Consider the following 5,158-nt stretch of genomic DNA (forward strand, 5'->3'; position numbering starts at 1 on the left):
CCTGCCCCTTGCTAGCCTTTGCATAGGTAGTTTTTAGATTGATTTTGGATTTTTCTTTGCTTTTTCTCTCTGCTTTAACCATCTAGTAGGCTGTAGAGCAAACATTGCCAACATGCTTTCTCATCCTTTCACTTGAATAATAAACCTGCTTTAGCAAATACTTTTGCTGGTGATTCTTTAAGTGACCTTAAAACACTCATTTGCGACAACCTGTAAAGAGCTGGTAGGGGAGTGGCTTGGGGACATCTATGTATTTACTGGGGTATAGTGTTGCTGCCTGTTCTGAGCTTCCCCTCCCCCCTCCCAAAGACATGTGCTCTGAGCTCCTTTGTTCCAAGCGCGGGCAAAGCCAAATGTAACTCAGACTCTTCAGCAGTGTCTGATTGGCCGCTCACCCCGGGTCCGCCCCCAGTCCTCCCCTTTCCCCTTCTCCTAATAAAGATGGTCGAGGGGAGGCAAACGCCCTCTCTCAGCTCAGCTACTTTCCTGTAAACATCTCTGGTCGTCTGTCTCATTTGAAAGCTTCTAACTGCAGGGAATTGAGCGAGCAGGGAGCTATATTTCCCCCTCTTTGCTTCTGCTGATGGTATTTGCTCTGCAGCTGATTCAGGTACCAATTTTAGAGCTACTAAAGTGCTAGATCACCCGTGCTACCTCTCAAGGCTGCTCGAGGCTTTCTAAGGCATTGAAATACAAGCGCTAGCCGGTATAAAGCTGAAAAGATACCTTCCACACCCCACTGGTATCCACGGCCTGACTTTTGCAATCAAAGATGATTACTGGAAGCTGATGTGCTTGTTGGTGGCCTGAAATAACCTGGACTCCACAGTTCTGTGTCATCAGTGGTGCAGACATCCCAAACCTCCCATTACCCACACTCACATGCATGTACACACACGCACACGCGCTCTTAAGACTTTCATCTCATTTTGTCTCGGTGGCTGTCTCTTACTCTGGAAGAGCTCTGCAGATGTCCTGGGCCAAACACAGAGTCATCTCTGACTCCAGCAAGTGTGAAAAATAACTGGTTGTGGCACAAAATATGTCATGTGTGGTGCATGCAACACCATCCTATCTGGAACCGATGAAATGCCCATTTTCCCCCATCCAAGAGTCTCATTTCCCAAAGAAATCTGAATGAGATACAGTCACATTTGGGCAAGTGCAGTGAAGTCTCAGGGGTGATCGAGACAGACAAATGGGTATCACATGCCAAGTTAAACTTGGGCTGTGTATATCAGCAAATTGCTGACATAGCATTACTAATGGCTTTTCACCATTTATTGCAGGTCTCTAAATGGATGAAAAACTATTCTAAGACCTGGAGAATACTTTTATTATTTTAATTAGCTTGCTCCAAAAACATTAAAGTAACTTTCGTAGCTGGTGTACCCTGTCACAGTACTGAAGATACTAGCTAATGCTCATTGCTCCTGTTCACCAGCCTCACAAGCAAAGACACAGGTTTTCCTGTGGAAGAAAAGGCATAAGGTTCTAGAAGGAAGGTCCTAGTATGATATTGAGTCAAGCCAATATCATGCTATCTAGTGGACTTGTTTTCACTCTGAGCAGCAATAACTGGCTATGACATTTTGTCACATTAGCTTTTCATTTACGTAAAAGGGACCAGCTGTCGGTTTATTTCTCTAAAGGAGCCCATAATGGAATTGCTGAAATATTTAAGACATAAATGCACAAAATGCTATTTCAAGCCTTAATATTGATGCATGTCTGCTGCTGAAAATTCCAAGATGTTTCCCAAATGAAAAGTGGGATGAAGATTTGTCAGGCTTGTGAAAACAATTTTTGGAACAGCTCCATTTTTGTTTAGATTTCTGCTCCAGTGACAGATATTGAAGGGATCCTTATGTTTAATAGTAATGCTGGCTCTCGTCCATTTCTTGCTAGCCATGAAATTCACTGCATCTCAGCTGTAAATTCCATGACTGCTATAAGCTACAAGTATTTCTCAGAGTTACTAATCACTTAAATGCCATGCTGCTCTTCCTTGTGCTTTTCACATTAAAATAGAAGTAAGACGGAAATAAACAAACCAGTCTCCCGTTATTAAAAAGACTGTGCAGCAAATAAGAATGTTAAATCAGTGAGAAACCTCATTTCTCAAAATGCAATATGTGCAACTCATGCCTGTGATAGAGCCATTTATTGTTCAAACTCCCTTTCATTGAGGGAAAATCGCATTATACGGCAATCTGTGTGCCATCGGAATACATTGCTGTGAGTAATGGCATGTGTATCACTATGTGCATTGTACCATTAGGGTTTTGGGTCACTCCGTACTATTCTACCCCCTCCTGATGAAAAAAAACCCCTTGATAAAATATGCCAGTGGGCCAGATTGAATTGTGTTCTGCATGTGACCCCCAAAGGAAAGAAGGTCATGGGGCTGTTCAAGCCTCATTTCTGCACCTTTTAATGAGATTCTGAAAGGGCTGGGGAGGAGGGAAAGACCATTTGTCACTTTGGAAACAAAGGAAGAGGCAGCAGAAACAGAGTCTGAATGCAAATGAGACATTTTCCCACTTGGGACAAGCTGATTTCCATATTAACTATTTTTTCTGTATTTGTCCAAATACATTTCTTTTGTTATTTGGTATTCAGAAGCCAAATGATGACAATAAGTCACATTTTCTAAGGAAATACTGAGGATGAACCTATTCAGTTTAATTATGTTGCACTGCATTTTGACAGTCATATCTTTAAACAAAACTGTAATCTGTCAGACCTGATGACCTGTACTCAGTGTGTGCTTTGTCTCTTACTTTGCCATCACACAGCGAAGAAAGGCAGACAAGGTGAGAAGAAAATATAAAAGTATTTATTTAAATCCTTTTTATGTCACTGAAATTAGGCAGAGTACTATTCTGGTATGTAGATAACACACATTATTCACATAAAGAACTTACAGAATAAGGAAATCTAAGCATGCAGATACAGTTTCAGATCCTTTTAAAAGTGCAACTTTCTGAACTGAAATTCTGAGGAATTTCTGAGCTTTGCTAGTGGTGTCTGGGCTCTCCTTGGTTGATTCCACAAGAATCTGATGAAAAGAAGACTAAGGGGGGGATGTTATCCATATGTATAAATACCTGATGGGAGGGAGTAAAGAAGTTCCCGTCAGACTGTGTGGTGAAGGGGAAGAGCCAACAAGCATGAAACAAAGTACAAGAAAATGCATTTAAACAGAGGGGGAAGCCTGTTTTATTAGGAAGGTGGTTAAACACTAGAACAGTGCCAGAGAGTTTGTGGAGCCTTCATCCTTGGAGGCATTCAAGCCGTGACATCGATGTGGTCCTGGGTAACCTGCTTTAGCTGGCCAGTGTCTGCACAGGACTTTGGACTCAATGACCTCCAGAGGTGCCTTCCAACAACTGCAATTTTGTGTGATTCTGTGCTCAATTCAAGCCACCCTTCTGGAGCCATGTCTTGATCACAATCTCCTGGCAAAGAACCCTTTGCCAGTCAAGGGCATGGTTTTTCCATCACTTTCCCAGTCCCTGCTTGGTGTAGTGCTTTCCAAGTGCCTAGCAAGCCTCAGCCATGAGAGAGCCATCCGAACAGCACTGATGTACCAGGACCTACATAGAGTACGCTGATTTATTCACCCCTTGTTAGAATCTGTTTTCTTTTTATCCCAGCTTTAAGTCTGGCTTTTGCCCTTCAAAACAGGTGTTGGAGGGATCAGACATCATCAGAGTGTCCACAGCATTCAGCAGTGTGACCCAGACCTCTCCTGTCCTCAGAAATGAGTGGTGGAGCTAGCAGTGGTAAGATTAATGTTTGGCACTTGGTTTACACCTTCCCTGCTGTTAGTTCTTCTGAATACACTCAATACAGAGGTTGTGTGGTCCTTCAAAACCCTCCCCCTCTCCCCTGGCACCTTCTTCACTTACTGTTGTCAGCTTTTTCCAGTCAGAAATGATAAGGAGTTATAGAACTATATGAACAGACAGATTGTTTTCTCAGTCATGCAAATGTTGACATTGTTTTCATTCCCCTTTAGCTTCCAAATCTGTGGATTTGTCCTTATCCTTAGCAATTAGAACATCTTTCCTGAGGCAAACAAAAGGAAAATAATACAATAATAAAATGAGAGTGCTTGCATCTGCCTGATGTTATCTTGACACCAGATGATGACAGATACATTAAACAATAAAAGACCTTCATTGAAATACAGACTTGGAGGGAAGGAGGCAACTCAAAGGAGAAAAAAAATATCTCTGCTCACTGTGGTTTGATAATAATTATAGCAAAATTAATTACTCGCCCTTCACAGGAGCTGAGCAATTATACCACTTAGATCTTCCAAGTCCTGTATGTTTATTTATTGCTAAATTAATTAAATACAGATGGTTTATGACTTTGTTACCTTAGTGCAGTCACACTAAAAAAAAAATCCTACTGGCACACAAATGAAACACCTGGAAATTTTGGATGTGAGTGTTGTGGTGTTAACCACTAGCCATCATTATCCTCTGTTCTACCTGGATGACACACTTCAGGCTAACAGTGGGGGAAAGCGACGTCTGTCTTCCTTTCACCCAGTGCTATAAATACTTTCAAAGCATCAGTGTGGCAAAGCAGCCTGAGATAACTCCGGTGCTGCAAGGATTTCTGGCATTAACTCTCTGTCTGGGGCTAAATTGTGACGTTATGAGAAATACTGCAGGAAATACAGGAGTGAGGCACCACCGAAAGAGATGAGACTTGATCACACTGGATGCACAGCACCATCGTGCAAGGAGATTCCGGTATGAATAAACCCAGGGCTGAAGCTGCCAAGTTTTCCAGGTGGTATTGGCAGCTTAATCTGTAACGAGTTAGACAAGACATTGAGAAGGCATGATAGACAGCAGCAGGCATCGAAATCTCAGAGGTAAGCTGCCGTCTGCTTGGTTTTCAGAGAAGGGTGACACCCACAGACGTTAAAAAGGAAAACAACTACTGCAAACATGAATGTGTTATAAGACATTAATATCCTCCTTTCCCACACTGCAAAATCATCTCTGCAATTGAAATACTGCAAAACTACATTTAAAAAGACAAGGATCCTGATCAGTTCCTGCCTGACAGTTTCCTTTGGTCAATTTTCCTTTTAATTAGGAACAGCTATACCTCCTGTGTTTCATCTCCGCCC

The sequence above is a fragment of the Corvus brachyrhynchos genome, unplaced genomic scaffold (genome assembly GCF_000691975.1).
Source record: "Corvus brachyrhynchos isolate BGI_N302 unplaced genomic scaffold, ASM69197v1 scaffold216, whole genome shotgun sequence".
Taxonomy (NCBI): domain Eukaryota; kingdom Metazoa; phylum Chordata; class Aves; order Passeriformes; family Corvidae; genus Corvus; species Corvus brachyrhynchos.